A 13,817-nucleotide genomic window follows, 5' to 3' on the forward strand; every position below is an offset into this window, starting at 1 on the left:
AAATGAGAGAAAAAAAATCCTTTGTTTTCAGCTTCTCAAATGAGAAGATTTGCCATCTTTTATGTATCACCGTAAAATAAATATCTTTGAACTTGTCTTGTCATCAAATCATCTTTAATTGTCATAATGATTTTTTTGTGTTAACCTTTGATATTAATTTTTAGATACACAGGTCGAGCAATTATCTCTTGAGGGCCAATACGGATCTAAACTGAACTTATTAATGTTTCAGAAAGACAAATTAATTGATAAAAACAATTAAATGACAATGAAGACAATTGTAAGTTACACTGCAGTTAATATCTTTGAGTTGTGGGCATTAATATACTTTTTCTGGACATTTTAAAAGACCAAACCATCACAAATGATCGTTCGTAAGGCCTCACACAGGCACTCACACAAGCAGAGATGTGTGTGATGGAAGCAGTAAGAGCCAAAACAATGAATTGATTTTTAATGAGTTGACAGCCAGAAAATTGATCAGCAACTATTTGATAACCAATTTACTTAAATAATTAGTTTAATTAGTTCTATTTTTCTCCAGCCACGGCTTTCAATAGCGTGGAAGCATACAAAAAAAAAAAAGTACTGAAGGATCATAAATAAAAACACTGGCTGCCAAGAATTTGCCCTTTGAACTCCCAGGAGTGTTTATCTAAAATCATCCATTTTAAAAGCTCGAACCAACAGCTATCAGACAAATGTAGTTCAGAAAAAGTTCAATATTTCCCTTCAAAATGTAGTGAACAACACATGTATGTGCAGAATGGCAAACCTGAGGTTAGGTACATATATCTTTAGGGTAAATCATGAAATCACCTCTGCTCACTATCATGATACAAGAAGATCTTAACCATCCATCCATCCATCCAAACATCCTGGAGGAGACTGACACGCTTTATGAATGTCCTACATCACTAATCTTAGCCACCGTAAATGAGGCCCTTTCAGTCAATAGACACAGAGCCCACAACGACTACATCCAGTCATCATCTATCAAGTCTGTCGACAGAGAAAGTAGTTTGTCAGACCGATCTAATGAACTGATCTTGCTGAAGCCCGTCGAAGTGCATCATCAATAACTATAAGCACGGACGGCTCCAAAAGGCCAAAAGCATGCAGCTATTGCCTGTTGGAAGATAATCACTCTTTAACGAGATTATCACTTTACATTGCCGAGCTGTTGGTTTTTTTGGGAGGGGTATTTTGCTACATAGTATAATTGATGTTGGTATCAAACCATAAAGCTTTCATATTGTTTCACGTCCCAGCAGCGCTCATAAGAGCATGATATACAGCTGACCTTCTACTGGGCGCCGTTTTCTCTGACACGAGTGTGGTTGGCATGTCTCGATGCATCTTGACAGACAGGTACGCTCAGGGCTGAGACTGCGATGCCACTGCTGTTTTTCTTCCAACAGTGGACTTTTGAGTTGGTGTGGCTTTTGTTTTGCCAGTTCATATCTCATTTAATTCAACGTCACCCACCTGCCCCTCAGTGCAGGCCCTCACAAATGATTCCCCACATCACAAAGGATTCAGTCGAGAACATGGCATGCAAAACCACTCATCCTTCGGCTGATTTGTCTTACATAAGCATGCAAGTTTAGAAGTTGGGTAGTTTAAAAGAAAAAAAACAGCGCTGTGGGTTAATTGGGCTCCAGAGAGAGATTTCCATTTTAAGATACCAGTCTATTGAGTGGAATATTACCTTTGCAATGGCCAGCGCTTCCACGTTTTTAATGGAGGAAATCCTCATTTCTTTAAAAAACAAAATTCACAACCCTCACATTAGCATTTACATTTATAGCATTTGGCAGGCAGGGTTATCTAGAGCATTGCTCAGTATTCATAATTAAGACAACAGCATTGGATCAGCTGAAGACATTTGGCAGCGACCTCATCATCGCAGCATTCAGCTTGACCATAAGTGTCCTGTAGAGAGTGAACTGGTGTGCCGGACTAACAAGCTTCAACTCATTCCCCTTGAACAGATTTCCATTTATGTAGGACACAATAGGCAGTCACACTTCACTTACTGCAATATAGGATCCTGTCGTTATTGTGGAAATGCTGGACAAAGTGCTCACATTGTCAGCATAGCCATTTCTTCTCACTGAATGGTAAAAGGGTACTTTCCATTGCATTTTATCCTTACAGTAAAAGTGCATTCTGCAAGCTTTAAGCACAAGTAAGGGACAGAAACTATTTCATTACAGTCTATCAGAGGCTATATTTGGCTGAAGGAGCATTGTGATTTGGCAGCAGGTGCACAAAGCATAGTGTGCACTTGATGCACTTCACATGAGGCTCTGTTCCAAGAGAAATAAAGATAGTTTTTTGGATACTGCCACTGCCCACTAAGGGACAGAAGTATCCTCAAAGTGCTTCTGAGAGAAATCCTCTTTAAGACACTGGGTGTTATTTTATTCTCTTAAACTCCTGTTTTCAAAATTGTCACTGTTCACTGTCTGGTAAATGGTGTAATGACTGAGTTTTAATCACAGCACATTGTAGTGTTGAACACAATTACACACCAAATGCAAAGCCATTTAACAGTTTTATAGATGCTTTTATGTCAAGTTTCTCCTTGGCTTATCCTATCACTGGCTGAAGCAGGCTATGTTAGAATGCACAAATTCCCCAGAAAATAAGTCAAGCCCAAGCAGGTCTATGATACAGCTACACCAGGGACAGGCACACATTTTGGAATATTTTGCAGCATTATTAAGCTGAATAAGAACTATGAAATACGACCAACAAGTATGCTAAATAACAAGAACAACAGAAAGTCCCACATTATACCACACAAAAACACTATTCTACTACTATTCTTCCACAATGCAATGCCCAATAGAAATGGAGGCCTGATTCACTGAAGTCAGCGGTGTGGAACATTTTGCCTTCCCCATGAGTTGTGTAAACAACAAACGTGGTGTTTACCAAATGTGAGCAGTGAAAGTAGCGTGTCCAGTTTCGCCTTTTTGTCGGTGAATGAAAGCTACAACTCCCCAAGACCAAAGCCAAGTTCCTGTGCCTTACTGAATATATTCCTCCCAAAATAGAGCACATTACAACACTTTATATCAAGTAGTCTTTGGTCTTTTTAAAGAATAATTTGAAAATATAAAATACATTTGTCAGGGCATAAAACCGATGATCTGTTAATCTTTACAAATCAAAAATTGATAGTCTAACCAATGGTAATGCTTAAAAAATGTAAATCAAAAATTGAATTGAATCATTACTTCTAAAATATGATGTCCATTGAAAAAGGTAATGTTGGTTTCCTGGATTGGACTGTAGGTGCAAAATCAGTTTACTTTAAATATTTGTGTTTAATATATACTGTAGACAATAAGTATAAAGTCTGACATTGAGAAACAGCACACGTTTTGGTGGCTAAGGGGCCCTAGAACATCTCAGGGTTAACTTGAATATGTAGATTAGATGGACAGATGGCTATGCAGATTGAATTAACACTGATACATCAGTGAAAGGCCTGAGAATGGGTTCTGATTCATCCTGAAAGGGAGTTATAGCTATATCATGTAAATTATATTATGCTAATCTATGCCATACTCAGCATGGTCGCCCAGTGAATGCATGCAACACATGAAAATTTCATGCTCTGCAGGAATTATTTGGTCTACTAAACAGCAAGTCAGTCTGTAGACACACGGGAGTCACTGGACACATTCCAGGGGTACAAAAATCAATCTGCACAAACAAGCCCATAAATATCACCAAAATGAAGTATCACTGAAATTAACTCACTGCTGGAAACAGTGCATCAGCAACAGCTCTTGTAATTAATAGCTAAACTTCAATGAACTATTTGGAAACAAGGATAGAAACATCCAATAAATGTTGATCTTAGGGATAGATTTTTCTGAGCCAGGCTTCAAGCTCGGTGTCAGCAAGAAATCCACCCTGCTTAAGTGTCCTTCTGCTCATGTATGTGTAATAATGTGCTGATCGATGACTTGTACTGCTTACTTTTCAAAAGTGCAGCCAAATAAATAGACTACGCTGCACAAACTCTTATTCTGTGGGTTGTTTTTTAACTAGCAATTAACATTGCAGAAGAAAATCAAACATGAAATCAAACACTGTTTATTGCACGTGCATTTTCTCTCCAATGGCCACAATAAAGATTTTCTATATCCATAACTTTCAGAAAACACTGATCGATAATTATTTGTGCAGCTTTTCTTCTGAATTTGTTTTCAGCTGTGCCTTAAATCTGTTCTGAGGAGAATGTGTTCAGTATTTCAGAGTTATAAAGCTCTCAAAGGTGTCAAAGATTTACACCGCAATAATCTGCAGCTTTACGCTAATATAGTGCACAACACCTAGAGATAAGCCTGCTAGGTTATTATTGTTTCAAAAAAGCCAAAGGCAGTAAATTATCGGTTTGTGAATCTTGTGTGCATATTAGATAAATATCAAATAACACATGCACCAAAGCGTTCACTGAACTAGAACCTATTTCATGGATTTGGGCCAAATGCGTGGATATTCTGCTGCTGCCGTTTCTTTGAGGTAATATATTTTTCATCTCCCTTAAGCTGTGCTTTTTTTGTAATGGCCCAGCCTAGTTAGGCTATTACGAATTCAGCAGTGGTCTTTTGTAAGGCACCAATGAAATTCTCCTCCCAGACTAAAAGGAGAGATTTAATCAAGGCAAGCTGAATTTTTCCACTATTGTTTGTCAGCTGCAACAACAAGAAATCAACATGCCTGATTGTGAACCTCCCAATTAAACATACTCTTTAACTCCTCCGCTCCACCCTCCCTATCAGAGACACATTTTTTGCTTTTTAAAGGGGGGTAGGGGGTCTTTAGGGGGAGATAGCAGGTCAACAGTAGATGCCACATCGAAGCTAGGAACCTGAAGATTAATTTGTGGTGTAGCTTGGCACTGTTTGTCAAGTTTTTCTCATCTTAAATCTGTAATAAAACAAAATATTTAGTTTAGGTTCCCATTCAAACTTTGAAAGTTTAAAATGAACATGGACATTATCACTTAAAACATTATGAAGGGAGTATATATAATTGCCATTCACATGCTCTATTTTGTCTTGGTGCTACAGGAATATCTCAGTTGATTACCATTTTTTAGAGATTTGGTGCCAAATTTAAAAAACCATTTGACCATTTGAGAATTGATAAAAATGGTCAAAAATTGATCTAAGCTACCACATTAGGATACGACCTTGAGAAACACCATAGAAAATTCCATGATGTGATTTGGTATCAAAAACAAAAGACAAGTGGTGCCCCGGTGGCTCACTTGTAGAGCATATCCCACTAAGGCTGAGTCCTTGTTCCAGTGATCTGGGTTCAAATCTGGCCAGATGTCAATTTACTGCATATCTGCCTCTTCCATTCTCTCTGTCACTATAAACATGAAGCACACATAAAGCATGAAAATTCCCCCCAAAATATTCTTTAAGAAACTTTTTTTTGCAAGAATTGCATTTTCCACCAATTGGATGGCGAACACTTCCGTTCTGGAAACTGCTGAGAAACCCCCTTATGTCAATATACCTAAGGAAGCCACACATCCTCTAAATGCCCTGGGTCCCTAGGTTTGCGGTTGTTAAATTTCATGAGGGTGTGATTATCCTAGAGGTCACAACAGGTCATTTTATACATCATCACACATAAAATTGGGCTCATTGAACCCACAAGAGCCTCAGTTTACCAGCAAAAATAACACATTAATATTACATGAGAAAACCTGCATTGTTTTTAACCCAAACTGCATGATGTTAGCATATTAACCCATGTCTGTGAAGAGGAGACTCACAGGTACCCATAGAAATTCAGATATCTTAAGGTCATAGGTCAAAGGGAATGTTACTTCGCCCCCTTACCAAAAAGATATAATTTTGTTTCATATGATAGTATATTCCAACCTGAAATATATATGAAGTATATTACAACTCTGAAATACTGACAGTTGACCAAGGACAGCTGCATCCATACAGAGTTGAAGGGAATAAATATTAAAATATTAGGACTTCATAAAATAAGTTTTTGGCTGTACTCTGATATTTCGAAAATGTTCTCCAATTCATCTTCCCCTATATGCAGTAAAAAAAAAAATAGAAAGCATACTGCGGTTGCACAACATCAAAGAGCATAAACTGAAACATATTTAGTTCCCACAACTTTCCTGGAACAAAATGCACAGACACTCTGAAAAGACAAGCAGATAAAATTATGGTCAGCGACAGCATATTATTCACAGACTTTTTGTTTTTGCACCAGGGTGCTTGATTATGCATGTGTCTCTCTATTAAAGGCAAACATTCAACCAAACAGAGAAAACTCAATGTGAAGGTTGAGGCTCTTAACCGTTCACTTCACTGGAATAGTTAATGCTTCTGCGGTCTTCCAGCCTTTAATAGGCAGCAGAGTTAGACATCTCGGATGAAGCTGGTGCAGTCTGATGAAGAGCACGCCGCACGACTTTCTGACAAACAAATCGATATGTAAGGACAGAATGATCTCTCATCGCAGTGGCATATTCAGTAGGAGTAATTCATGGAGGCATTATCTTTTTCCTAATGCCAGTCAAGAATGAACAGTGGATTAAATGCTCTATATTTTGCCCAATGCATACCTCTGAGAAAGAAAAGTCTTAATAGGACTTGTAAGACTTGTGGTAATAAGCGCTGCACAATAATATATTGTTCTTATGCATTATTTAATGGGACTGTGGGGAAGATAGTGTTTGTGTGCATTTGAAATTCAGTATGAGAGCATGTAGCTCTCTTAATTGGCTTTCTCAAGAGAGGCAAAGGGAAATGCTGTACTGGCAGAAGATATTGATCAATATGACCCGATGCAGCTCCTGAAAGCATGATCTAAATCAGTGTCACCTTCAGGTAAAAAGTCGAAGACTACAAGCTGCAGCTGAAGACATCACTGGAAGTTTGCTGCTATGATAGCACTGTTTGTTTACATAACAATATCATATCACTTTATCTAAATGACCACATAAAAGGCTCTGACACGCGCTGTCAGGAGCAACAGTTAAAGGCTGCCACAGTGGCAGCACGACTGCACAACAGTGGTTCTTGAGGGAGACAGATGCCACTAATAATTTTTTATCTGAGGGCGAAGGGGCTGGTACCAAGCAGCAGATCTCATGGGCATAAAATGTGATGCTCCTCTGCAGTTTAAATGCCATATGCTATACAGCAGGTGACATGTTTTTCCCAGCTGAATATTTGTGTCAGGACTCTGCTCTAGACAGTTTGAATATGGGATGTTTGGATTATGACGGCTGCTTGCCCCCTGGGCTCAGCTGAGTGTTCAATTTTATACCACATCCTGCACTGCAATCCTGAAAGAATTAGCACTCTATCCATATAGATCTTGATGTGAATCTGTAACCCTCACTTCAGACAGATGGTGGCTGAAAATGACTCTCCACTGCTTCCCTTAGTAGCCCCCTACATTAAGCGCCAATATTAGATTCTGGTCACACCCTATTGCTCCATTTTACATGTGACACTCATCATGTGGCACCGAGCAGGTCAGTGTTTAAGCACCAGCGCACCGGTTTTATCAGTCGGATGTCAGAAACAAACAACAACATCTTAGCCGTGGTTAACAGGCATGCTCCGCACACATGTTCATGCTCTGTGACAATAAATGACAGTTTTCCTTATTCAGATGTACTGCTCAGATGTGAGCGGCTAAAAGCCTCCGAGATAAAAGGAGCCATGCAGCCATCATTATTTCTAAAGGTTACCAAGTCAGAATACCAATGTTCTCAAGACTTATAAACCATGACCAAGAGCCAGAAATTATGAAGTCCATCTACTCTGGTTTATCCACTTTTCAGTGATATTTCTGGAAGGTTGGGAGACTTTCTGTTGCAGCTGCAGTTTGTTCTTCTCAATGCATCAACATTTTTGATTTCAATGCATGATTTTTTTTCCCACCACTGTCTGATACTTGCTGCTTTTGAAACATAGCATCTATTTAATGGTTCATATTTAAAAGAACATATTAATTTATTTCCATTATCGAAATACTACAGAAGTAACTAAAATATGTATCAACGGGAAGGTTACATGTGCCAATGTATTTCCCAGTATTGCAAAGAACCAACAAGAAAAAGAAACACAATTGTAGCCTGCAGCAGCATCTTCATTAACATAAAAATATTAATTTAGCCGTGCTTTATGTGTCTGCTTACTTTCATCTCTGACAAAAGTTTGGTAAAATATAAACACTGATGTAAAGCGTCTGTAATTCCAAACATAAAGTACTTTGACCTCCAAACTGTACTCATCTGAAGTTAACCAGTGTATTAATTTACTGAAACTAATGCTATGTTGGCATATTACACTGCAGTTCACTGGCTGCTAACAGCTAACTAGCTCTCAGTCATGATAACAGCCTAAGAAATCAGCTCAGTTTTAAGCAACTTTCGGATCCGTTAGCTGCACAACTACATACGCAACTACTGCATAAAAAAATCTCTTTTGCTCGGGGAGGATATATCTGTTCGTGCCAAAAAACACATTTTCTATCGAGGGACTACAGTAAAAAATATATAAACCTGGCTTTAGGTGATTATAATCTCAATTTTTTTTTTCCAACACACAATGTTTTAAGAGACAACTGCAATACAACTAAAAAAACAATTTTTACCCCCCATTTATTGCGAGTATTCAGTAGATCCATTTTCAACACAGCTTGTTCAATGTTGAAAATTAATGTTGCAGCCTGTCCCAGCATGCACTGGGCGAGAGGGAAGGTACACTCTGGACAGGTCACAAGTCTAATACAGAGGTAATAGTCATATTCACCTTCAAAAGGACAAAAATACAGTTTGCAACCCACCTAGCGTGAATGCCTTTGGACTCTGCATGGGTTTTCATTACTCTGGTTTTCTCTCACATCGGGCAGCAAACAGTGTGTGCTATTTATGCAAGACTTTCTTGTTGTGAGGCAATATAATGCCCATAATGCTTCTTAAAAAGTACTATTTGTGTCCTCGGCCATTGTCAAATAATTCCTTCTTTACTGACGAGAAAGAAGAAACATTCTGAGCAGGATCATCTACACATACTGTATCAAATATATCACATAAGTGATCGATGTTTACGACTTGTAAAATATAACTTCATGGTGTAATATTTTAGTGCTTTTACCATTTGCTCTTATTGAAATTCCTGATGCAGCAAGTTGAAAAGTGGAATGTGTTTTATGCCTCTTGAGACCTGTGTGTTATTTACCTGTTTCCTCCAGTGTTCGGTGCTCAGAGTGCACCACTGCTTCTTCCTGTCACTTTGTTACTCGCTAACCTTAAAAAATAAATTCCAACGCTAGCTCTAATTGCTTCAGTGCTTTGGTGGCTACTCCTTTGATCTTTTTGGCTAGTTGTAATTACGCCATCTCTTCAACTTTTTTTCATGCTTCTTGAGCACTAAATAACTTGACTTGCCTTGGGAGAAACGTCGATCTCATTCCGTCTACTGATAACAACTTAATTGGTACTTATTTTCTCTTTTCTTTGCTCGTTTTTTCGGGCATGCAGAGTCCAGAATTCAAAAACATTAAGAAGAGGATAGGGTTTTTTACTCACTGACATCATTTCTTTTAAGTCTGTCACTGTTTGCATCATGACATCCTTTGATCCTTTGTTGTTTATTTCTAGACAATGCATGAATGCAAAGGCAGCCAGAGATTTAAATGAAATTTCTTCACATTACAAGACCATGGTTCCGTCTCACTCTCAACAAACTACTTATCTTCAATGCAAATCAGACTCTTATCTCGGCACCTCTAAACAAGCATACATTACTGTGTGGTGCTGTGATACTGTAAGTCTCAGTGTTATAGCTTTGAGTAGCTTGAAAAGGTAATCTTTGCAGCAGATGTGTACATTTTGCAATTCTCAGTGTGCAAGCATGACTCACTGTAAATAGCTATTTTAATATGCCCTGTACAGAGAACAAAAACAGGTTTATACAATCTGTTATGAAGTCTTTTATACTCCCAAATACAGATCAATAGCTTGTGCTTGCTGTTATTCTCTCATTCCTGCAGTGGCTGATAACCCTCCACCGGTCCTGATTTCATAATGCTAACACATGACACCGGCACCATGAGCAGCTGCTGTAACACAATGCAACAGAATGGCAAGGCAGAGAGACCCCATTAATCTCACCCCATGGTCCGTATACAGCAACCTAGAAAGCAGAAATCTTTGCACACATGGCATTGTCACTTCCTTTTTATGCATTACCTGCTGAGATATGAATTTGTTCGACAGTCGGTTTCCTGCCTGCACCAGCTCTGCTAAACATGGAAGTGTCGGCAATAATGCATGATAATGATAATGACCATCCTGCCTGATTTCATTAGCCAAACACATGACAGCGAGTGCTCTGAGCTTCTGCTGTAACATCCCGCAACACATTGACAAGCCAAAGACATGATCATCACCACTTACTTGCAACACACAGCAAGTAAAAACCCCACATCTAAACACATAAGAGCCCTGCTGCATGCACTACTAATTCAAATTACAAATCCAATAAGGCTCAAGGGTATCAACCCTCCTAAGAAGAAACCTCATTAACCCCTGTTTTAGGAGTCTTTTCAAGTCCCTTATGTTAAAACCTGTATGGTGCACAGCTTTAACCAAACATAATTTCAATTTTCTCTTTTTACTCAGCCAGTCAAAAATACAGGGTTGAGCCTTAACTGAAGTACTTCACAATAACACTGAGCCAAGCCCCTCAGCTAGCTGCTTGGGCTTTTATTTATTTTACCATTAAAGCCTCATATGCCATATACAATGTGCTATTTTTGTATTGCCATTAGACATAAGAGGCATTTGTCAGGAAATGGAACAATGCCAAGACCTCGTGACAAATTTTCCATCTTGCTGTGTAATTGCAGTCGACAGCTGTGAAGAGGTGATGATTTGCCATGTAGGATACACAGTCCTAAAGCTCACTTAGGGTAAAGGAGGGTGTATACAGTGGATGCTGCTGGTAGTCACTGTTTTCCAATAGCACTGCAAGCTGCAGTAACACTCACTGCACGCCCTGATGTAGCAACACGGCTGGCCAATGCCTACATCTTCCCCAGGGGGTGTCTTGGGAAGGTATTATGCGGATAAAGCTATATGAGGGATGTTCGCTTGACTTTAGTGTAAGTATATTGACATCTAACCCCTCCTCAATCTAATAGATTTACAACCTCGCTACCTCCACGCAGCCATCCTGGACCCTCATTTCTCCCATCTGTTGTTGCCGGTGTCCTCTGAGTGATAAACAGATATTTCACTGACCTCTCCGGCCCTGCATGCCAAAATTAGAAAAGCTGGAGTGTAACAAACATCCCACAAATGCTGAGTTGAATCTAAGGAGACTGAGCTTATTGAGTAACAGGAAAATGATGAGAGAGGCTAAAAATTCCAAATACTGTACAGACGTAATTGCCAGCATTCACTCACAGCGCCCATGAGATTATTATCATGCTGCATCAGTGATTCTGTAACTCTTTATCATCTCTAAACCTGCTTAGCTGATTGTCAAAAACAAAAGCCTATGTGCTGTGCAGCCCTCCAAGTTACACACAAACACACACACACACACACATTCTGCTGAGGCCTCCACTCACCATAAAATAAAATAATCATCTATCTATATTTAAACTCAACTCAAAGAGACATTAGCAAGTTTCATTCATCATTCAAGCTCCGTGGCCCCACAGTAAAACTGTCCAATCTCTCAGCAATCAGTACAACTGCCCTGATGGGGAGGATTTCACTGCTGCTGCTGCTGCTAATTTATGAAAAGTCTTCGTCTCTGCGTCGTGCTGATGCAGACACGCCCGGGCCATTTCCACATGCACTCCAGTCTCTGGGAATTCAACTCATGTGTCACTGTTTAACCATCTTCAATGCACAGTTAGGACCCACAAGCAAAGCTACAATTTGACGGGGCTGTTTTGGGCCCGTCTAACTGACTGAATAACAGCACTAATACTATCAGTAACTGCTCCACCACGTGAGGACTGACTATCTCAAGTAGCCTGAACACATCCCAGCAAGACAGACATCATATTATACAGCTAGACTCATGTTAATGGCTGCCTTTAAAGTAGAGCAAAGATTTGCACATTATGCAAGCAAGATATAGAAATAGATATGATGCTGCTCAGATAGATAGATAGATAGATAGATAGATAGATAGATAGATAGATAGATAGATAGATAGATCATATTGCAGGCCTATTATGCTACATTTAGTTGTGTGCACAATCAATGCGACACACCACACATTTGGACAGTGTTCAGTTCGTCAGAGAGGCACACATTCATCCACACACACGCACACACACATGCACGCGCGCACGCACACAAGCACATGCATCAGGAGTGCAAAGTCCATCGCACATTTCTCACCAAGTCTGCTAAGTGACTTACCAAAAGTGGCACTAATAAAGCAGACGCCGATGTTGGGGTGATCCTATTGCACATGTTTTCCGCCGTCCACACACTTGTCTGACTGGATACATTCACAACGACCCTCGGATGGCAGCGGGAGTTCATTTATTCCAAATTCACGCGTAAAAAACCTTCTCATTTAGGCTGGTGAGGGCTGGTGCTGGGAAAAAAATCCAACGGACGTGATGAGCGACAATGTGCCGCTGAAGTGTCATCAACAAGAGACAGTGGGATATCTTCCAGTTACCTGCGTCGCGATAAAACCCCACCTTAAATCCCAGTACGATCCGACTGAGGCAGGAAAATGTAAAGCCGAAATCCAAAGAAAAAAATCCAAAAAGCTCAGGAGAGTCCGAGGCTTGCGTCCGTGTTCAAAGGGGTTAACGCGTCAGTTACGTGGTCGTATCAAGTCCCCCGCGTACGGGGTCTGTAACGCAGGAATAAGGTGGATTATTAAATTCCCAATAAATCTCAAGCTTCTCGTGAATTGCAGCACAGATGGAGTCAGGACAGAAAACTGCAGTCTGGGGCTCTTTTGGAAAGCGATAGGTTGCGCTCTTGAAAAAAAAACCTCCGAGGGTTGGCGTCAAATTCAGGCTTCAAGTCCGTCAAAAAATCACGAAGGTCGAAAACTCCGATTTTATAGTGATTAGAGCAAAAAACAACGCAGTTATAACGCCTGTTTACCGGCAGCTGTTTGCCATTACTGTAGCCATTTGTTGTCATAACTTCCCCTGTCTGAAGCGCAATGAAGGAATCCCACCCATGCACTGATAACGCTGTTTTTTCTCTCTTTCTCCTCTAATACTATGCGTACCCATGCGAGCAATTAGTTTTCATACATGACTTGGTCTGTCCGCTCCTTCAACAAAGCGATGCGGTCGATTTCTCCGGGTGGGATGTGGCAGGAAATCTTGCTGTGTCCTAGAGAACAGGCAGCCTTTGAAAATGCGCCTCTACTCCTCATGCAGGCGTCCACCTGCGTAATAAGAGCCCGATATAAATGAATACATGTTGTCACGCCATGATGTCTGGAGCAGAGCAAAGCCAAGTGGCCAGTGGGCAAATTCCTGGTATCAGAGGAAACGACTGACACCTTTCATGGACAGTGCAGCACTGCAGCAATGTGATGTCATTTGGGCTGCATTTAAAGCATATTTACTCGATAAAGTGAGGGGTTTCTTTCCCCTGTGAGATGAGAAGAAAATGTTTTCACATGATGGTGGGTTCACATCTAGAGGAGGCGCTATGAGGTGTTTGTGATACTCCGGGATGGGCTGGTAGCTCGTGGTCCAGCACAACAAGATACTGCAACGGTGGGGAG

The 13,817-nt window shown here is 40.1% G+C and overlaps 1 protein-coding gene across 1 annotated transcript in view; it reads right to left on the reverse strand.

The window, feature by feature from the left end:
* lrfn1 (leucine rich repeat and fibronectin type III domain containing 1) overlaps positions 1-13,596 on the reverse strand; it is a 137,023-nt gene extending 123,427 nt beyond the window's left edge. Inside the window, exon 1 of the mRNA XM_059331658.1 lies at positions 12,473-13,596. The gene's annotated coding sequence lies outside the window, so the exon portion shown is untranslated. The remainder of the gene's footprint in view (positions 1-12,472) is intronic.
* Positions 13,597-13,817: the final 221 nt, after the last annotated feature.

The sequence above is a fragment of the Centropristis striata genome, chromosome 4, assembly GCF_030273125.1.
Source record: "Centropristis striata isolate RG_2023a ecotype Rhode Island chromosome 4, C.striata_1.0, whole genome shotgun sequence".
Lineage (NCBI taxonomy): Eukaryota > Metazoa > Chordata > Actinopteri > Perciformes > Serranidae > Centropristis > Centropristis striata.